A 23272-nucleotide genomic window follows, 5' to 3' on the forward strand; every position below is an offset into this window, starting at 1 on the left:
TGCCGTTGGAGCTCAGATAATTGATTAGGAGGAGATTGCCATGTGCATATGCTGTGCCTCAGTGCTGCAAAGATATACACTGTAGCATGGAAATGAAGTTTTCCTTCCTGTGGCGCATTCGATGACCTGGAGGGATGTTGGGAAATTGAAATTACACTATGGCGGCGGAAAGAAAATATAGGGTCATTGGGAAATATTATCCCAATTGGCTTCACTGCACGCACATTTCCTCCCCTAAACGACCGAATCATGGTGTGAGCTTTCACTTAATGTGAGAGGCAATTTATTCATTCACTTTGCGTGAGGCTGGCGTCCAAACGGGAAGGACACTTGGAGAACGCAGACCTCCTCCAAGGCGAAAGTGACAGGACGAGGGACGGTCATCTGATGACATTTGCCTTAATCGTCTATGGGGGGGGGGGATACTCTGTTTGCAACGGCATTCCGTTCCTGCACTACTAACGAAACCTGAATTTGATGGGCTAACCGCTGAACGTCACTGGGCTGAGTAGATCACTGCACATAGTTCGTAACCTTGCAATGTTCAATCTAATCCCAACCAGAGCTGGGCATCGTTCCTCCGTCCCGAGTTTCTGTCCTGCATATTTAATCGACCCACGTGGTCCCAGTCGGTTGGAGTCAGCCAACCGGCGTCGAGAACGGACTTAACTTGCAGGTACGCCTATGACAAGTATTGCAAATCTACCATCTGCGTGTGTGTTTCTTGAAGTTGGAAGTGCAGTGGATCATGACCAGTGCCCCTGTGAAGGCCACATGAAGTGAGACATGAAGGCCGTCTTTGCGGCAGCTTAACAAGAGCCAGCCAGCAAAGCTTCTGCCCTGGGAAGTATCATTCTGAGGCTTTGCTCGGGCGATCTGCTTCGACTCTCCCCGTGAAGCTGCTCCTTCACCGCTGTTCACTATTAATCTCATCCATACGTTTTTATTTTTTTTCGTTTTTATCATTTTAAAACACACCTGAAGGTGACAGCTTTCAGAATATTCGCAGTAGCTACCTGGAAGGCTTCAAACATACAATTTGTTTGACTCAGATTTTTGTTGAAAAATATGCCTGGAACCTCAAACCTTACTACAGTGAACCCCTCTACTCGCAGTTTGCTATTTAGAAATTCACTTATTTTAACCTATTCAAATTCCTTTTTGCTAAAAATCTCTCATTTGTGTTTTTGTGCTCTTTCTGTACTGCCTTAAGTGATACCACTAAATGGCGCCAAAGCTCTGGCAAAATAGGGAAGTTATAATTGGTGTCAAGGAAACAGGTTGCTGAATAATTCTTGATTGAGAGACAAGCTTTGTTTGCCCGTGAGAAACTAACTTTAGCCTGGGTTGTTAGTGGAAGTTACTGAGAGTCTTTGCTGTACGTACACGTGCACTGCAGGAGCATTTTTTTCTAAATCAAATCATCTGGCCACATTTTATTTTTAAGAGTAAAGTTGTAAGATACATTTGAAATCTATTAAACCGTTCTGGGATCACAGTTTGTGATATTTTTACAGTCCCAAGTATTCAGTATTATAAGTGTAAACATGTTGGGGGGTCATTGCCAAGCATTTTCACCCATCCCATTCCTCACAAACACTTAGAAAAAGTTTAGACAAGGTCTAATTAAGTCCACCTATAAGTTTTGTAATGTCTCTAAAGTTCCTCCTGAAATTTCACAAAAAGATGAATATTCCTAACTTTTCATGAGTAATGTATGTGAGTCTAAACAACAGACCTTTTCGCCCCACTCACTAGGGTTAATTGTGTTTTGTTGATACGCCTTCTTGCCACACTATAGCTTTGCGATTCAATTACACGGCTTTAATCTGTGACTGTGATTCTGTTTTGTAATGAACGCATTCCATTTTTCCTCGGAAACTTTAAGTGGAACCCTCCCCACGCGCTGCGTGAGTTCCAGCGCTATCTACGGGGGTCTTGGTAAGCAACTGCAGCAATTTCAACTTATGTTATTGAGCCACCAGAAGTCGTGAGGGTAAGTAAGAAGCGTCATGTTGTGTAATTGAAATGAGCAGGCGCTCACTGAGGCAATATCCTCTCATGTTTGCAGGCGGAATTATATGTGCATGTGCATATTTCTACCCGGCGTTCATTATTTATGGGGCAACATGTTGAGGATAAACCTCAGAATAGAGTATCAGCTCATTTGGACTGCAGACTAGAGCACAGCTGCTGTCCAAGAGCTTTGATGCAGCCTTGAGTGTACATTTCCAATGTAAGGTTCTTTTTCAAGCTCAGCTGAGGCTTCTACCCAGGCTTCAGAACCTCCTCTCCATTGACTCTTCCCCGCCGTCTTCCTGCCCTTCCGTTAAATTACCAGAAGGCTGCAGTGCTCCGACCTGATCTTGACCAAGGACCTTATTAACAATTTGACAAGGGCCTTATGCTGCGGGTCTCGCCTCGAGAGAGCTGATTAGGCTAATAAAGCAGATCCACGGACATGTACGGCACGTTGATTTTCCCAATTAGGGATGTGACAAATCCTGGACATATCCTCTGTGCAAGATTCTCCATATCTCATGTTAGGATAATGACGCAAGGGAGGAATGTTTCAAACCAGACTTGAAAGAAATGGATTAAATATAACCGGAGCATATTTCAGAGCAAGCTTTGGCATCTAGAAAGACACTGGGGCTGTCCTTCATCTTAGACATTGTCAAAGCTTTTGATGCTACAGTTTACAAAGTAGCAATACAATGGCGATGTGTATTGCTCACGGTTTGTTTTTTTGTACCGTAGCAGAATCAAGCAAAGCTTGGCACAACCAATTCCTCTGAAACTTGCAATGCTGTGCCACAAATTCTTCCATTTTCAGGAGATTCTGAAACATTGCGTAAGCAGGCATTTATTGTGGCTTCCAGACATGAGATACTGTCATTAACCAATACACTTACCTTTCCATTATGACAACCTTGGAACAGCAGTATTTCCAGGTTGCTGATGATGAGAAATCCTTATTTACAATATTCAAGATGCCATAAGGAGTTACGAGTTAATAGTCTCTTGGTAAAGTCATAACTTTTATCACCATAGCAAAGTCTGGCAACACAAAGCCTTTGGGAGACAAAATCTCGCGCCTTTGACAAAACGACGGATTGTAGAGATTATGCTCAGGGTCATGTTAAAATGAATTTCTGAGCTCAGGAATCAAGCCCTGAGCTGTGTGGTATTATTAGAAGTGGATCGGCACCAGGATTTGGATCTAATATTGTGCCGTTACATACATAAGTCCGAGTAAGACAAGTGTGTCTGTGTGTGTGTGTTTGCGTGCGTTGTGGTGTGTGAAGGCTCTTTATCCAGGATTGCAGGCGAAGGTGACATAAATCACTTTCTTGGTGCTCAGTCACATTTCACCTTGAGAGCACCTCGTCCCGTTTTTATCAGTATTAATGGTTGTCCCACTCCTTAACTTAGCCAGAGCTATTTCACACTTGGTTAACTAAGCGATGAGAACGTCTCCTTGGCTCTATACATAGCCGGGCCTTCCTAAATATATTTGAGATCACTAATTGCTAAGAAAACGTGCGCTGAGCATATGACGACGGGCTTCTTCGCACATGATTTGTCATTCGCAATATTGAACATATTTAAATATTTAAGATTGTCAGCCCTGACCATCAGGAAGACAAATAAAACGCTCTTTGTACACGTTTGTGTAGGTAAAGTTTAGAGCCGTTTCGACAGCGACTGTGAGCTTCCGTGAGTTGGGCGCTAACGTGGAGGCAGAGATGTGACATGTTCCGACGGATAAGCATACAAATAGCGTGAGGTGGCTAATACCTACTCATATTTTTGATCCGACGACGGGGATATTTACCAAATACCCCGGCAGATGCTCTTATTTATGCTTGTACAACTTTCAGACGGGATTAAGTGTTTACAGTATACGTGTAGATACACGCATGTTTGTGGTTGCGAATAAAGTGCTACAGTAGTGCAGGTGTGAGAGTGTGTGCGTATGTGTGTTTCAGGCTGGTTGCGAAGCAGCTGCAGCGGTTGCTAGGAGGCATGTCCGACATCTGCTCGTGGCAGCGAAAGGCAAGCGGTGGCGAGCAGGCAGCAAAGAGGCAAGGGCAGCGGTGACGTGTCGGCCATTCTGAGCTGAAGGCTGCCGGGTCGCACAGTCCCTGATGTAAGGAACTTTGTGGACAGCTCAGCGCCGAAGGAAGCCTGGAGCCTACATTTAAAGCGCCCGCTGTCTATCATCAATGGAATTCACCTCATGAGGTTTGTGTTTAGTGTGCCAGAGGTGGACCCTGAGTTGTTGCCCCTCCCCCCCCCCCCCCCCAAGGCTCGCCGAACATCAACTGACACAGACAAACATGATTTAAGTGGACCATCCCGCAAAAATAATGAAAAGATGACTACTCTTCGCCGCACGGCAAGCAATTGAGCACTGCACATATATCGATTAGCTGCATCCTTGTCAGGATTACTACAGGAATCATTGTGTGGCCTTTGCTGAGGTGTTTGCTCCAGTAAATTCCATTCTAGTCGAATGAAAGATAACTATCTGCAAGACTGGGCCATCTATTGTACTTCCTGGGGGCTCACATTTCATTTACTGTCTTTTGGCTGCGCGGTGTTAACAAAATGCATCATCTTCCGACACGCATCGATATTCCAAACTCTACTTCCCCAGGAGGGGGAAGATATAAGCTTGCGGGGAGGCGGCCTTGTTCTTTTGAGGGACTGAACACTTAAAGAATAACACGAGAGACGACAACATGTCACAATGTTTCACCAGGTTTTTCATCTATTCTGGTGAAGAATTAATAATAAAATAAAATACTTTCGAGCCTGCGTGTTTTCTGTGGCTCATTTCACCTCATCAATTAGATCCAATTATAGCTGTTTAAGCATAATTCTCCAAAGACTTCCTTCAGTCAAAATAAAGCCCGTACAGTTTTTTCTTTTTTAAGCCTTCATTGAATTGATTACTGGTATCAAGAGGATCAATAGCTACATCAATAACGGTCAGAGAACGATTGAAGCAAACTGAAAGGCCTGTGAATAGAAGTGGCACAGTGGAGCTGCTTTTAATGAGCATGAAGCTGTAATGGCTGGCCTGACGGATCACTTACATAAAGCAAACATTTATGCACTTCTCGGACATTTCCAAAAGGACAACGATCAGATCAAAATGTCATAAACGCCCGCGGCTGCTCATGTTTCAACATCAAGTGAGGGAATCAGTCATTTTCCATTAATGATGACATGCTGAGGAGCAGCACGCGTGAAGGCTAGTTGAAGGGGGACTTAAAAAAAAGAAGACCACTTCACATTCGACTTTTTAATGTTTGTGCACAAATAGTTGGGTCTCTGGAGTGCTTGCCCATCAATCAAGTGTGAAATTAACCAAGTAAATCTGGCTCACTGCGTGAGACAGATTCGCCTCAAACCATGGCAAGAAATATGCTGGAAAAATACTGTATGTATAATTCTTGGTCCTTGTGGTATTTTGGCAAAAGCATTTTATTAAGACTGGGAACTGTTTTAAATATTGAAAACATGCATAACGACATGTTGTGTGTATTCACACTGTTCCTTTACCTAAAACACTGATTGTAAAAAAATACACAGTAAAAAAAATACAATATATTACAAAGAACAGCATACCAAATCAACAAAGGTTATTGTGTGAAAAATCTATCATACAATGAATGAAAAAAAATATCAAATGAAAAAAAAAACGCATTTCTTTGTATTCGACATTGGCCCAGCCCACCTTGATGATCTCACCATGTAGTATTTGACATCCTGCAATTCATTGTGACTTTCACATTAATATGCACATTAGCATTGATCTTGTCCCTCGCTCTGCATGATTCCTTTTTTCTTTGCCTGAGATGTCAAGCCACGCCATTGCTGTCAAATGATGTGATGACCACATGGCTCAATCCACGCTGATAGTGACTTTTCCAGGCATGCTGTCAGGGCACAAACAAGAAGGCCTGCTGTCCCGCCGCACATGACACTGGTAATCAAGCGAGCAGCGGGTCAGGCAGACACCAATCAAGGCGTACCCGGCCTCACGCAGCATGGCCTCCGATATCAGAGATGGCCCGGTGCCACCCACAGAGTGCCATCTGCTCTGCATTTCATGTCAAAGTGCCTTAACCGTCTATTGCTTGCTCGCTGCTCTGTGGGGGTGGAGGGTAGGTGAATGAGTTCTGAGGATCAGGCCTACACTTACCTTTTCGATTCAGTGTCTGTTTTTTCTTCCTCTCATTTTAATCACTGCCACTGAAAACAGGTCACTTTTATATAGCGTAAGAGTCTGTTTTTGAAAATGTCATTTCATATTATCATTCCTAATTTTGCTCTGTCCCATATTTTATTGTCCAAGTATAATTGTAGCTTCATTAGTAGTACCCTGTATCCCTCATTAAATGTGGATTATTGAATTTATCATACTTGACTTTTCACTTTTCACACCTATTGTAAATGTTTAAAAACAACAACTTTTGATTGTGTTTTATGCCTTAAAAACATTCATCATGATACTGTATGCTGCTATAGGTGCAAATCCGGACCAGTGTTTATTGCATTTCTTGAAAATATTACCAAAAACCTCCCCTTTATATGTATTGTATACAGTTCAAAAGAAAGTGTTATTTATTTATGTATTTATTTATTTATTCATTTATTTGTTTGTTTGTGTGTTGCCTAAACTGGGAACTACTGTGGCAAATAAGGACATAGTAAACATTTAAAAACACATTTAATTTACAATATTGATGTATCTTTGAACCAACTCTGGAAAATAATTGTAAATAATATCCAATTTAATATAACATACAATTTACTGGTACAACAACATTTATATCCGAGGTCGAAAGCCCAGAAAGTAAAATACTCAACCATCAGCAGCTCTTGATTAGAAGCACCTGTGGTTAAGGCCGAACTGTGGCAGGGGTTTAACTTTCTAGACCTGGATTTGCAACCTCTGAAGAATATGAAACATAACTAATAATAAACAACTATCAATGGGAAAATGGGGCAACGCCCACTGATCAGACCATTTCAGAAACATAAGGGGGAAAAATTCCTTGAAAAATTAGCCAAAAGTAAAGAAAAAAACTCCCCCCTAGGAGATTAGAGTTTTTGGTAGGGTCTGTTGACCTAGGCCCAGTAGCTTCCTCCTTCCTACTTCCTGCCTTGACTCAAACTAGGAAGTGGAGTTCCTTCACCCAGGTAACATAAAAAAAGAAAATTCTGCTCTACGAACCAAACAAGTCAACTTCACAAAATACTGTCAAATACTAGTGGTAAATGTGAGGAAGCAGTACATATATCATTTGAAGATTGCTGAATGAAATTTTGTGAATAACTGGTGTTTTTCATGGCATTTAGTCTTCATGGCCACAATGGAAAGTCACCTGATTCTCAGGGTTAATCAATTTCAATTCAATTTATCTTTAGGGCACGAATTCACAACACAAGTTGTCTCACGGTGCAAAATGGAGCAGGCCCAGAAGCACGACTGAACCTCGCATGAGCAAGCACTGAGGGGTGGAGGTAAGAAAAAAACTCCCTTCTGTTGAATCAATTGCAGGAACAATTATTTGATGTGGCTCTCATTTGGTTATACACCTAGGCCGTGTCAGCATGTGCTCACTACTCCCTTCTTAGTGCATTAATGGGTTAAGTCATTTTGTAGGGCTTTCAGAATTTCCAGGGAGGATACATGTAGAGCACTCAAAATAACCCACTATGCACTTGGAAAAGTAGTCTGCATCGATGTTCAATCAACAGGTTAATATAGACCTTTAGGGTGGGCATTGGTTGGAATAACTTTTTAAAGTCCCTTTAAAATAAGGATACCGCAGCTTCCGGTGTTGTGCAGCTTCCTATTTTTTTTGGACTGGAGTGCGGACTGGAGTTTACTAAAGCGAGCCTTGAATGACATGTTTGATCCAAGGCTCTAGCCTGAGCACTTAGCCCTTTAGCTATATTGGCTCTGACGCGCTGACATCACTTACCTTTTGAAATCTCAATAGAGAACACTTTTCTTTTAATAGAGAACACTTTTCTTTTGAATCTCTCCTCTCATACTCTCATACCAGAGTGAATTATCAAGCGAGAGACAGCTTCAAGGGCGTCCCCCCATCCTCCCCCGCCCCCTCCCCCAAAAAAACAAAAAAATAAAATGAGACAAGCTAATGTTTGGATCCAAAATCAATCTGATCTCTTTCACTCCATCCATAATGCACACTCCATCTCAGCATTTCATCTCATTAAGATGTACTGTAGCTCTTGAGATGAGTTTTATTTTTTTGAGCCATGTAGCTGCTTCTAAAGCGCACTGATATTTTTCTCTCCTTTCAACACGCCATATATTTAAGATGCTCACCCTTGCTCTCATCTTTTCAAGTTGGATTTAACAGAATATATCTAGTCAGAGTGCACAAACAGTAGCAAGACGCACACTTGAAACTTTAGTTTGTATAGTGGCACTTGAGCTATGTTTTCCATTAAGCAGAATAGTTCAGATTGGTTGACAGAGGACATCATAAAATGAAACAATTACCTTACAGTATGCTGACAGTAAACAAGAAACAGCAATCGCAATGCCCTGGAACATAAGAGCTGTCTTTCTATTTTTTCTTGCAAAAATGAGGAGTGATTATACAACACAACGGGGCGGCAACGGCAACAGTTTTTATCTTTTCTCGATTTATTAACATTTTATATTGAAACTGTTCAAATAAAGTAAAACAAATACCAAGTGGCCAAATAAAAATACCATTCAAAATGTCTTTTAGTCCAAACAGTTTTCAAGGAATTAAATGTAGTGCAAAAATATAAACACAATATCAAAGTGCTGAAAGGAACCACAAAAGCATGAGGATAAATTGCATTTGACTTCTGTGATTTAAGGTGGCCATCAAGCAGCGTACCACAGGTGACGAGCAGTGGAGGGAAACCAGGAAAGGGCGGTCGCCTTTTCATCCTATGGAAGCGAGAGAAAGCAAAAGTGAGTTCATTAAAAACCTCATTGTCCGTAGCGGTATAGGAAAAGTCAGCCTCAAAGCGAGGCGTTGATCCGGGTGCGTCTTTTATCATGGTTACGCACAGTCATGAAAAAAAAAAAGCGATGCGAGTGAAATTATATTTTTCAGGAGCGTTCACAGAAGCATCAAGCAGCATTTTTATTCTTAGAACATCTTCTCACGGGAAGATTTATTACCTATAGCAAATTTGTCAGTACAAATGATTGTTCTATTAAAGTTTTTATGGCGGCAAAATATTGGCTGGTAAAATTGGAGCCAGGGACAGAAATAATTCAGTATGGCTGGAATTTATCGAGCATTATTCAGACTCTGTGTCTATGCTAGAAAATTTGAAATTGGGGGTGTCAATCATTACATAGCATTTTATCCACCATCCTCTATTTTGATTGTAATGTTTAATCATTAAAAGAGACTAAGGAACTTCATTAGGATGTATTCATTCAATGTGTAGTCATTTTTCATATGCGTTATAATAATAATAAAGCAGCTGTAGTTTTACTTCAAAATGCTGTTTTGCGATTAAGCCAGCCTTGAAACCAGGTTGCGCCACAAGCCTAAGTCACTTCAACCTGTTTCAATTCATGACTGACAAAGATACAAAAAAAAAAAAAAAAAAAAAAACCCGTCAAAATCGAACTCACCACTGCACCATCTACAGTATATTGCATTTTTGGAAAACTATTACTGTAGTAAACTTTAAGGAGATATTTAATAGTTCGGTTTCATTTAACTAAGACTTTCTGCTGAGCCTGGGAGCTCCCTAAACTTTTTTTTAGAATTTTAAAACAATTGTCCATTTTCTAAGATCCTAAAACCTTTAACATATCGCAAATCACAATAGCTGTTGAAAATAAACGTGATTAAAGTCATTTAGACAGTCAAGAGCAGAGTTTTTATTCTTAAAAAAATGACGCCTATTTTTTCCTTTTTCCTCATACGAAAGCCTTCAAATATCTGTTTTTGGCCTCCTTGACAATTAATAATCGGCATCGGTCCTAAAAAAATAACGGCCGATCACTAATAGTCAGCGACATTGTATGTTGGAGAAACTATGCACGTATCAATACATAGCCTACATATAAGCAGTTAAAAATGCACTACTAATAATATATTGGCCACTAGAAAGTCTTAAACTTGTGACCCTCCAGTCCAAATCCCTTGTCACATTTATTGTTAGCCAAATTGAAAATGTCAGTACTGAGCTCTCACCCTTGGGCACCACTGACTAATAGTTGGAAATACTCAGTCACCTCGGATACCGCTGTCTTTTTTTGGGGGAGGTGGGGGGTACTGTATCTTCAAAACGGATAATACATACCACTTGTCTCAGCGGTGGAGGACGGCGAGTGTAGGGGTGTGATTTGACATGCAAATAATGTTGACCCCGCTGTCCCGTTCTACCAGAGTGGCCATCTGTTAGTGCGCCAGAGTGGTTGCTTGATGAGTTTCCTGACAGGAGTCCTTCTGCTCTCAGTGCCCATGCACTGACCTGGCATCCAGTTTTGATGCTCCATACATACGGCGACTATGTCGTCGCTAATGAATGTCTCCTTGTTTTTAATTGTCCAAACACACTGTGTTACATTTAGCCCGTTTTTATCACAGGACAACTTCTTTTTTAAACTCCGCAAAGTAAGCCATACTTATGAAGACATTTCACAAATTAAAACATATGTCTACTTTTGTCGAAATACCTCAAAGATGAAGAATTATAGAATATATTGCCTCTACCAGTTGCAAGGGGCTGGCGTAGTAGAATAGCAGAGCGATAAAGGCTATGAAAATGTAATCTAAGTTAGCCTTTGTTCATGGCCCGTCTCCATAGAAACGAAGGCCAGATTTGAAGGCTTCGACCCTATTAATTTCTGCATAATACTTGTATGATCAATAATAGTGTAAAAATGTTACTTTAAAGCGGAAATCAACCCAAACATATTTTTTTTCAAGAATATGTTCCCAGCAAGTCCACTAGTTGAAACAAGGCATTCTGATAAATATTGCGTTTGTGGAATAAGAGTTAATCCACCCGTTTTTAGCCATCTCAGGGGTCGGCCAGTTTGTCATTTCTGTTGACTGAAAATGACATGGCAACTACTCAGGGCTCAGGTAACGACCAATCACGGCTCAGCTTTGGATAACAGGTCAGCCGTGATTGGTCGTTACCTGAGCAGTTGTGATGTCTTTTTCAGGCGACAGAAGTGATGAAATGGCCACCCCCAGAGATGGCTAAAAACGATTAACTCTTTATTCCACAAACGTGATATTTATCAGAATGCATTGTTTCAACTGGTGGGCTTGCATGGAAAATATTCTTGAAAAAAAATATGTTTGGGTTGACTTGGTCTTTAAACATTGTTTGTATAATTACTAGTGTTGTAAATATGGTTTCATTCCATATATAATTGATTGAATAGGAAACTGTGTTCCTATTTTTAAAAATTGGAGGCTGAACTGCATCCCGGACCGGATTGCATTCAATTTTGGAGGTTCCTCTCTATTCATGAATCAGCTGAAATGGATTTAGCCATCACTGCCATCCCATTTCACTAACACGCACATAGCCTTCTGCATAATTTGAACCAAGTGATGTGGAACTGTTGAGCGACAGAAACATAGAATTCAAGACTCATTGACATCATCTATGCATTGTTTCAATAATTAGTATGCAATGTCTAACTGGAAAAGAGCAATCTGACCTTTTTCAACGGTGGCGCACAAGAACATTTGCAGCCAGCCACGATTAATACATGAATTCATTAGATAACGCCTTCATTTCCAAATGTGTGAGTAGTGACTAGTGCACTCAATGAACTGGGAATTCACTGCATTTTTGTTTCTTTTTGAGAGCAGTTATGGCCTTGGAATTCTTACAGTTTTGAAATACAAAATGGGCAAGTGGTCCTTTTGTATCTGCTTGTTAGATCAATCTGGTTTAGGGCTCAAATAAAATCAAGCCTGATACAGACGTGGATAAAAATTCTGCTTGAGAAATAACATATTTGACAAGCAAAACCTTTGAATCGTCTCGTCCAAAGTTCTGTATGTGTTTGTGTATCTCCAGCACAGCAATTAGAATGAACACTGTGACATGAACAATAATCACGTTGCAGGTCCAAGTCAGATCAGTTGCATGGAAACTGATTGCTGCAAAGCTCCACATAAGCAGTGATTAGCTGCTCTTAAACAGTCACTGGTAGACTGCAAAGCAGTGTCAATCAGTTGGCCAATCATACCTATTGAGTCCATTGGAGAGAATGTAAGACCATTATAAAACTTACAAAAAGTACCATGCACTGTATGCGTTCCATCTCATCTTGACTATTCTGACTACGTGTTTCAACAAAACTGCATTAGACCCTCTCCAAATAGTTCAGGATGCTGCCACTAGTCTTTATTTGGATAGGCATGTCTGCCCACGTCACTTTTTTTTTGGTCTGCAGTCGCTTCCTCCCAAATTGTGGAATGCACTCCCACTTGAGCAAAGAGCTGCCTCTTTTATGGGACTGACCCATATCTACGACCAAAATTATATCTGGTCCATGAAATTGCAGTGTGCCCAATATGTGGAGGTGGATTTTCAATTTTGTTGTCCAATCAGATTTGAGATTAGTAGTTATTGCCAACGTAATGTCTGCTATAGTGGCAATGGGACTATTACTTTAAGCACTCCGAGTTAAAAATCACCTGACAGGGTCAGCTGGCTCGCCCACGACAGCGTCAGCATTTTTCTCCCCTGGTTTGGTTGGTCAGAGCAAAACGTGTTACAGCAAAACACGTATGTAGCAATACATTTATCAATCGGCAACTCCCAGTGAGTATGATGTTAAGTATTTTAATAATTATAAATATAATGTATTTATATTGTAATTACATTTTTGTAATTTTTTTCACGGATTATTCAAGTGTTCTATTATCGATTTGACTGTACTCCACAGCAAGCATTTCCTTCAATTCATTGTTTTTTTTTGCACTCTTTTCAAAAAAGGACTTTGATGAGAATGAAAATAAAAGGGCTTTACTATTCAGGGCATGTGCCTGAAGATAGATATATATATATATATATATATATATATATATATATATATATATATATATATATATAGATATATAGATTTTATATTGGAAGTTTGTTTAAAAATACATTTGTGCACTTAACTGTAGTCTCATTGAATCATTGAAGCATAGTTTGAATACATTCAATTGTATGGGTTGCATCAATTTAAAAAAACAAACTACTTTTGTTTCCTAATTGTCTTTAAAAGGTATACTTTTTTTTTTCTTTAGAGGAACGCTTTCATTTGTTGATTTAACGTCTTCTGCAACGCAAATGCCTGCTTCGCTGATTATCTTACATTATTTAAGAAGCAATAACAGTTGTGCCTGAGGCTGCGTTTGAGGTTATTGGTTTCATTTCATTCACAACAGCGAGTCATGCTTTGGGGAGATTGTCTGCTTGTGAAATGCACAAAGGTGTAAGAGCCAATGGATCGTATGGTAAATTCGACCAAATTACAAATGTGTTCTTTCTGATTGGCTACCAAAAAAAAAGAACCTCATGCCCTGTCTTTTCTTTGCTGTGAATAGGAGAAATAATGACTTCCTAATTGGTATGCCTTTTTCTTGCACCTTTTGGGTGGAATGTTGATTGGTGGGGCTTGGAGAGCCATCCACCTCTGCTTAAGTCAGCTCTGTGTTAAGTATCATTTCACATACAGAGGCAGGGATTATGAACAACCCAGGATGTTGGATTGTCTGACCGAATAGAAAATATCAGGTGAATAATTCCTTTTCCCTGTCGCAGATTCCCTCTTTTGTAATGTAAAGTGGTTGCATACCTCAGAGAGTGGCTGCGTTGTTACTTTCGTAAACAACATTCCTCCCACTGTGCGCGTCCCAAATACATCAAGATTCTCAACGGCATAAAACCAAAACCCAATCTTCATGACAAAAAGAATAATGAACCAGATAATCTCTGCGTTGTTGAACACCGTAGATCTCCTGAGAAAAAAAATACACACATGCAAAAAAGCACATCTATGAAAAAGCCTCAGAGTGGGAATTGCAGAATTATTTGCCATACGATCATTCTATTATTAATATTTGCCTATCAAGCCAATAAGTAGGGCTCTGCCATATTGGACCACACACACAACAATACTGACATATCGCAAAAGCAATAAAACACTGGTTGCATCCCATGCACATTATGAGTCCACCAATGTGAGGAAGGCAAAACAAAGTTCGTCCCTGCTGGTCAAGTGTGCCACTCTGCCTCAAATGTCAACAAATAGGTCAGCAGAACATCGCTGGAACACTTTTCAGTCCACATGAAAAGATGATCAAACAAGGAATAACAGATTGTGTCCAATAGTGTAGTACCTCCACAACAAAACTGTGTTGACCAATGTTTTATTTATTTTTTTATGAGACAGGCATGCTTTTGGCAACCTAATCTGCAGGTGAAGTGATACGGCAAGTCTACTGGGCCAAACTACTCTGTGCAGCACTAAAATGAATTTATTATACGGGCTCTTTGGTGAGGACTGCGTTCAATGTTCCGAAGTTACATACAACATGCAATGAAATTGTTTGCACAATGGTTTGAGAATATGTAGGTCGTCATGTTGCACAAGAGGGCATGCTCAGTTAGTGCTATACTTAATATTTTTCACCGGCCTAGAAGTCTTTTTAATACAATTTGTTGCTGTAATTATAACTACGCTACTGCCTTAAAGTAGGGGTCATGATAGACTACAATCGATAGATGTGCAAATTTGAGTTTTTGTCCCCTTATTCGTCAATTCCACTTTAAAAACCTTGTGAGCTTTGACAAAACTACACATATCACCAATGATCAATCATGTGCAGCAGAAATTACAATTAGTTATTTTAATTATTTCACAAATGAACATTGTACGATTCATCAGGAAATATGGCCTTACAGTTCACCCCGTCATCAATGCAGATCTTGAGGTGTAATAATCTAACATCAGTCTATTTAACAATATAAATAGTAATATAATGGAATGCATCCTTCATTATATTGTTGTATAGCAACTTTGCAAGCCACATTATCAAGACCTACGTTTTTGTCAAGATGCAATGCTGCTTCCCACAGTACTTAAAAGACTGTGAGATTGACATTTCTTCAACAATGGGGGGGAAATGATTACAAGTACTGACATTTCCCATGTAATCACTCCCAGCGAAAGCCTGTACTCTGCACAGTATTTTTTATTAAATGGATCAGCCATTACATTTTTCTGCTATTCTTGGAGTGATCCATACAAATATTTTAACCATACATCTTTTACTTAGCGGTTTATGTTGTGTCCTTGCAAATTAGTCCATCAGTGTCACAGTCATCAGGGTCCCCCAAGAGTCTGTTTGTAAAGAATGCATTCTGGGCTGTCATGTTGGTATGACGAGTGACAGTGCATTAAGGATGTTCAGTGCATGATTCATCTCTTCCTGCCATCTGTTAGAAACATACGAAGTAAAATACTCTTGGATATAATCAAACATGCATCCAAACCCCCAACCTCAAAGTCCTGTTTGACTGAGACTCGCTTCCCTCCCTAAAAGACAGTCAACCTCGTTGCAATCACAGTATGATTCAGTACAAACTTCAACCACACTGAATAGTAAAAAAATGTCTTCTAAATTCCTCTGCATTAGTCAATTACAACTGGCCATGCTTCTCTGTAAAATCTATGATAAAGAATCACATTCATAAAGAAAATGGCGGTCATACCATTCACTTTTCTCATTGAATACAGCCATTAAGGCCACTTGCGTTGGCCTTGCAGACTTCATTAACCATTAATAAATAAGTTAAGGGTCTATTTTCCATCATTGTGTCAATAGCAGAAATTATTTTCATGCTCAAACTCTTAGGCTAGCTAAGCTACACGGTCTAGACTGAACGCAATGTCGTCTTCATTCACAGCCAAACAGATGAAATTGAATGCCTCAGTGTTTCCGAGGTGAGCACAGGTTTGAAATTAGCCATATTCTCCGATCTCCCAATAATACTGTTATACTGTAATTGGCATTTATTCATGTTGATAGCTCTAGAAAATGTGTGACTATGTTGCTACTTGTCATCTTCTCCATATCTTATTGTACTGTTGTTGTTGCTTCCTTTGGCATGAATTACTCCTGCAGCCAGCGCTGACAATGGGGCTTATGCAGGGATGGCTACAGATCGATGTTTGTCTGTTATTGCTTATTTTTTTGGATCCACCACAGGAAAATCACACAGGAAGCATGTTATAAGGATTTAGAAGATAGGGTGAGTCCGTCTTAGCGCATGCAAGAAGTGGCATGTCTCAATCTAGCATCCATCTTCTACATTTCATTTTGATATCTGTTGCTCTGCTGACACCAATGTATTCTTCACATTACCGGATGATAGAAGGGTTAATTAACCCCAAGAAGTGAAGATTGCTACAGTATGTTACAACTCAAATATGTCAGAGCTTTGCGTCTGATTAATTCTTAAGGTATGACTTAGAAGCAGAAACTTTGAAATCGCAGTACATGCACAGCTGTAAATATTTGGCCTGTGATGGTAGAATTTCGGTTTGGCACTGTGCACACAACCGGGTGACGAAATTCCTGAAATTAAAATTCAACTGTCCTTCCCATACATGGACTGTATCTAGGACTTAGGTAAGGCAAGCCAAAGCAAATGCATTTTCATTTGTAGAACAGCATTCACAGAAAAGGCAAATCTCTTTGAAATTAATACATTTTGAATGTTTACTTCCGAAGCTTTGTGGAGCAATACTACCAGACTCTATAGGTAAGAGAGGTGCCATGTGGTCCTGTTTCTTGCTACCAGTGAGAACTCAAGCCAGCAGTATTCTGCACCCGTTTCAGATGTTGGATTTGTAAAAAACATGTTGGTTTTCCAATCTACAGAAAATGAACACATGAACAAGCTTTTCTTGGTCTTGATTGGACAGGAGATCTTTGAAATTATGTTCTTCTGGTGGTAATAAGCAGACTTAGTCAAAAATAGAGAAAGGAAAAGTGAATGTTTTTATTTTCTCAACTGGGTTATTTCTATTCAAAAATTGTGTTCAGGAAGGCCAAAATTCTGAAACATCATACTACCAGCAAAATGTCCTCAGTTCTTTGTTGAACGACTGAAAAGACATTCATTCCAGTTAACTGAAGCAAGATTTAATATGCATATACAAACATTTTGAAGACAACCTTTGCACAGAAAGCCAGATGTTCTGATGCCTTTGAGTGCAAGAATACCTTTTCTATTGTAAATGGTGGTGCAGAGCAGCATTTTCAAACATTTTATTGAGCCAAGGTGCATATATTAAAAACCCTATGACACACCACCACAGCTGCACATTTTACAAAAAAATAAGCGTCCATTATTCGTCACCCGTCTGCAGCATGGGTACCCTTCTGTCGTCCGTCAGTCGCCTTTTTTTCCGGGTGGAAAAAATAGTACCCATCAATAGGGCTGTCCGCCTATAAGTTTAAACGGCCGCCCGTCTGCGAGTCAGACTAAACCTTTGCTCGCATTCAAATTATACTAACTTTTGTTGTCCAGCTTGTTAACATGGCAACAAAAGTTAGTATAATTTGTACTGATATAAAGGACTTGGTGCCATTCTAGTATATGGATGTAGTTTCTTCTCCTGTTTTCCCATTTGCATATAACATCTTCGGTGTCCATATGAGTCAGTGTGCAGCATTCGCAAGCTGCTAAAATAACATGGCAGCAAAGTGCCTGTGGTGCCACCATAAATCAGACCCGAAGAGCAGCGAAGAGCCAATTCTATCCCTTTGCCACCAGAAGCTTCCTCTCAGGACCACACTGTTGGTAGATAAGTGTCCTCATCTCTGAGCAATTTGGAAACCACCTTGAGAAGAATCCCTCACAACCTATTACGCCACAGACAACGCTTGGCGTCACATCATGGTTTCTGCGGACATCCATCACAGCTCCCTGGATGCAAACGTAAAGTTGGAAAGCCCCCTTCAAGACGGTTTATCTTTTTACTCACGTGCTGTCTATAATTTCTGAATGATACCGGTATGTAATTATTTATCCAACTTGCCCGCTCCGAGCCTATATTCTGTATCTTTTTAAAGGAAAGTGTGATGCCTATTTGAAACTCAACAACAATCTGGACTCTGAAGATAGTTTGCATCTAAGGAAACTCAAAGCAAAAGCTGTAATCCTTCCATCTATGCTTTTTCTCTGAGACATCAGTGAGTCCCAACTGGTTCTTCATGAAAACATTTTACTCTACAGTTGAAGCTCAGTTTTGATCACAGATTCACTGAAGGGGCAGAAATCCACCAAGCAGCCACATTAACCGTGTGCTGTTTGCTCCTCTCTGGCTCCGCCGTTCCCAACTCCCCCTCATCTCCCCATGACACCCCAGCCCATTGTGCTTTCAAGTCCCCACTGGCATTCTCGTACTCAGCTGATGAAAGAGATTGCTTGGGTGTTGCACTAATAAAGTGGCATTATTATTAAATGATGTTTATACATTATGACCCAGTTTGCCCTGGGTGAATGGAGCAGAAACTTAAAACCACATCGTCAATTAGGTGCTCAGTTATTTGTGGCAGTCACAGGGGCCTGGGAGTGGAAGAGCCATTTGCAGCTCATTGGCGCCTCCTTGTGATATGCTGAGGCATCGGTGCTCCATTTATATAGGATTAAACATTGTGAATGACTGCTTGTTTTGAGCAATTAAGTACACCTGAGTGTTTGTTTCAAAATGCTTTCGGCAGTGTGGTGAAGCTGAATTATTGAAAGCACAGGATCTTAAACGTTGTGGGCTCAGGGACCCCTTGCATGGGAGAACTTTCTCCAAGGACCCCCCCTCCTAAACCTAATGCCAATTCAACTACAATGAGCATTGTACAGACTACACAAGCGGAATCCTTTTATTTTTTTCCCCCCGTATGACAAGAAAATGAGCCTGGGGGACAGCCTATATATGTGCCTCTAAACCTGTACAACTCTACATAAAACAGTGAGAAAGCTAAAAAAAAAAAAAAAAAAAAGGTATTCTAACCCATGACATTTGATATGTCACAATCATATTAGAACTTTTAATTGGCCTAAAGCTAAGGAAGGGGTTGAGTAATTGATTGATTGATTATTGGTTTGCTGGGCTTCAATGTTTTTGTTTTGATTTTTAATGATGCGGCACAACTTATTGCCAATGATTTTGCGGACCCTGTAGTCACAGCTTGCAGACCACTGGGAGTTCAGGGACCTCGGTATGAGAACATCTGATCCAAAGAAACTTGAGGCAGGACCTCAATTGGACGCAAGAGGGCATACCTGCTGCAAGATGCCCAGTCCCTCGCATCTCATCGATCTAGCATTTCATTTTCATATGGAATTGTGCTTTGTTGTTATGTGTTGACCATAACTTCACACCAAGTTTTGAAGACAACCTCGACGGAGCACATGCTAATTAGACTTTTTGATTCAAACAGTCTTTACCAAAGCCTTTTTTACACCATGTTTTAATGTGTGGGTTTTTAACATGCACAGGCAAAATTAGATGGCTGTGGCGTTTGTTTGAAGGGAAATTTGTTGAACTAGGATTGACCCCAATTAATTCTGCTGTTTACACACACACACATACAAAAATTCCCATTAATGCTGGCACCAGGTGTTTATAAGCAAACACATCATTAGCGCTGTCTTGATTCTTTTCTTCATTTAGTTTGGACAGCTGTGTTGACTTTTTGGGGTTGAAGGGTGCAGATGATGAGATGGCAACAGGGACACAATTTTGGCCCAATAGGGGCCCTAGATTATGATATATTGGTTGCTTTTGATCACGTGGTTGATATTTGTTTTTCTGCCAAGTTGGAGGTTGAGATCTGGACGATAAGCTTAAACTGTTAGACTAGTAGACTTGTTTTAGTTAGTTTTCTCTGTATTCTGTGATCAGCTGTTATACATTTTCCAGTCTCGTTAGATGTACTAAAATAAGGTGTAAAAAGACAGAGTGAGGAAAAACTTTCGATTCAGTGGCAAGTGGGAATATTTGTCTCTGTGCCCTGTGATTGTCTGCCGACCAGCCTATGCTGTAGTTTGTGGTTTGCCATACGTCCGCTCCTCAGTGACTGTGAATTGGCAAAGTCAGGGGTGCGCTAACTTTTGTTCTCAAGGTTCATATTTATTTCTTAAAAGGGACAGATGAGCCAAATTGGTTAAAAAAATATGTAAAATATATTTATCAAAGTATATCTATACAGTATTTTATTGACTTACTACTTCGCTGATAATATCTATTTTATTTCAAATAAAATGATCCAGTTTAGCCACAACCCTAATAAGGGCAAGTGGTATAAAAAATACATTTATGGCTTCTTTAGGTTAAGCAATCATTTTGACTGATGCCACAATGTCTAAATGATTTTCCTGGATTTCCATAATATGCAATCCATAGAGAACTAAGGGATTGTTGAATTGATTGGCTGCCATCCACCGCTGTTCTTCACTGACCAGATGTCGATCCCATGCTGCAGACAGCCTGCAGAGATAGACGCGATGACTACATTATAGGTTCGCACATACTTTCCAACCACCTGGAGAGACCTCTGTCTTGATTGGTCGTGAACTAGTGAATCACGCTATGCAGTGCATGCGTGAGTACATGTGGATGATCTATATCACTTTGTCATTTCGGTCTTGTATTCTGTTCTCCATTCTATCTCTGTGGGATGGCAACAGTACTTCATCACTTCACAGTTGTAACATCACCATTTTGGCATTAAGCTTAATGTTCCATCCACACTGGGACATAATGGAGGAAAAACATTCAGTGCCTGTTTTTGTGGGACCAAAGGAGGGCATTACCCTGCAATTTGACAAGGCTGAATTACAGAAATTATATTTCTGTAACAAGCAGTCAAGAAAATCATCCTGAAGGGTTATTTGGCTTGCTGTTGTTTTCTGCTGCTTGAAGTACCTGGAGTACCAGACAACAAATTTCACTGACAAAACCTCTGTTGATGAACCTTTTGGCTGACTTTTTTAATACTATTTTCAAATCCCCATCAAGAATTGTGTTTGAGCTTGTGACTGTTTGTGAGTAAGTGGAGGGTGGGGGTAGGTGTTGGGTTACATTCCAGACCTACTGTGGCTGACAGGAAATGATGTCAGCCCTGCCCAGACTACCGTGACTCATTATGTTCATGCCTTCTTTTTCTATTAGCCCACATTTGGAAGCTTGGCCAATGTAGTTAAGACATTCACTATTTCTATTTGGGAAAACGCTTGAAAAATTATTTCCCCCTTAATGATCTAGATGTGGGTCTTAAGGAATGCACCACTCCATTTCTAGTCACTGGCCAATAAATTATTTTAGGTTGATTGATTTGACCCCTGCTATATGTAACTTGAAACATAATAGAAAGTAGACACATTTGTGCATGATGGCTTCACTGTTTCATTCCTTTATAACTCGTTTGATAGTTAAATGTCGTTTGGATATGTTGTATGCAAGATTGCGTTACCCGGTTATCATGAGTCCATATCCAGTTCAACCTAGATTTTTTTTTTTTTTTTTTTGGTATACAAAATAGTAAAACAACGTGACAGTGAATTGTTTTTTTTCTTTTTAATCTAACAAAATAATTCCTGGAAAGTTTGAAGAAAATCAGTTGAAACGTGAGGTGTGACTTCTGGTGCAACATATGCGGTGTATCTTCCGACAGTCGCTTTCTCCCTTCATTATCAATGTAAACACAAAAAAAAGGTGAATATGCCTTAGGTGATGGTTTACAAAATAGTGTTTAGGTAGATTCAACAGTGATATACAGAGTTTGGTCGATGTAATCAATTGTACATAGTTGGTGGTTACATGTGCACGTGTAACATTCAGCTGTTGCATGTGAAAATTAGTGGAAGTTGCGTGTGAATGTGCATGTAGGCAAACACACACGAACCACAAACTGACCTCAGTTATTTCAGCCTCATGACTAAATCAAATTAGTCTCTTGTAAGACTTGCAGCATATTTCTAACTGGTGATATTTTGTCTCATTACCATGAAAATGCCACAAGATTAACACTTTGTTGTGAAATTATCATTGAACTTTGTGGCCTCAAGCGTTATTATTCAGTGTTCAAATAAATGGGCTGTCACTTGTATTTTTTTTCTTTTTTTTTTTTTTTATCAGATTTTTGGGTTTATGTGGCTTAATATTGAGTATTTATATACATATATACAGATACTTGGGTATCAGTTAAAAAGGTTTCCGTTAACAAAGTTTTGAGCAAATCAAGCCATAGTTCCAAAAGTGGAACCATATGCGTGACGGCAGCTCAGCTTTCTGGCAATAAATTAAAGTTATTGAGAAACGTTGCCATGTAAATAAGTGCAAAGGCTGTTACAAACAAATATGTATTTTTAATAGAAATGTTTCTTTTGTCTGTGTGAATCATGGGTGGTATAGCTTCAGGAAGAAGATGCTTGAGCGAGCAGAGAGTGGGAGAATGTTTGAGTTGCAAACCAGTCTCGAGTTTTGCATTCTTGGGAGGTTGTGTTGCCTGAGAGGGCTTTGGGATTCCTCGCTCTCGTTTTTGGTAGCTAACCTCTGTTATTAAGTGTGTGTTGACGGAGGAAGTGAGGGAGAGTGTGGGGGTGGTCCTTGGTGCTCCATAATGACCAGCACTTAACTTTTGTACTGTGCTCGGCACTTGCGTTCACAACTTGACCTTCCAAGACAAAATATGGTCCCGGTAGGGACTGGAAACAACCAACCTGGTTATTACACAGTGTAGCATCTTGTCTACAGTGTACTGTATAAAAATTGAAGTGTGTCTCCTGCCATCTCAAACTTCGCTGAAATACCCAGCGGAGTGATTTCGCGATATGAAGAAGTTATTGCAATCTCACACAAAGGAAATATCCATTCCACTGTCATTTAAAAATAATACCTGTGAATGATTTCACATTTGGTAGGTGGGCTGTGTGAAAGTACAGCCAGCCTTTGTGAATTCAAATATTCTTCAAACTGACTAAAAGCCATCCAATAATATCACACAAAATCAATCAAAAATAATTTGACCAGTTATGAGACATGACATTACAAAAAAGAACATGTCAAATAAGTGCAATCCACTATGTATTTTCTTTTTAAATTTGCATTTTGTGTTCTTTCGATTCAATTCCAAATTGCTCAGAATTCTCATTCAACCATGTAAAGTAGCATGCTAAGCTC

General features: G+C 39.9%; 2 long non-coding RNA genes across 5 annotated transcripts in view; both read left to right on the top strand.

Moving 5' to 3' along the window:
- The window catches only part of LOC147127340 (uncharacterized), a 90057-nt gene extending 85814 nt beyond the window's left edge, over positions 1–4243 (top strand). The window contains exons 4-5 of one of the 2 annotated variants that reach the window (XR_015084363.1): positions 564–676; positions 3993–4243. This is a non-coding gene — a long non-coding RNA (uncharacterized LOC147127340). The remainder of the gene's footprint in view (positions 1–563; positions 677–3992) is intronic. The other variant, XR_015084362.1, reaches the window with a different exon arrangement.
- Positions 4244–7111: 2868 nt separating this feature from the next.
- Positions 7112–23272, top strand: part of LOC147127341 (uncharacterized) — a 125217-nt gene continuing 109056 nt past the window's right edge. For all 3 annotated transcript variants that reach the window (XR_015084361.1, XR_015084359.1, XR_015084360.1), the window contains exons 1-3: positions 7112–7218; positions 7447–7542; positions 8905–9001. This is a non-coding gene — a long non-coding RNA (uncharacterized LOC147127341). The remainder of the gene's footprint in view (positions 7219–7446; positions 7543–8904; positions 9002–23272) is intronic.

This window comes from Filicampus tigris, chromosome 21 (genome assembly GCF_054856515.1).
Source record: "Filicampus tigris isolate MCC_2025a chromosome 21, RoL_Ftig_1.0, whole genome shotgun sequence".
NCBI lineage: Eukaryota > Metazoa > Chordata > Actinopteri > Syngnathiformes > Syngnathidae > Filicampus > Filicampus tigris.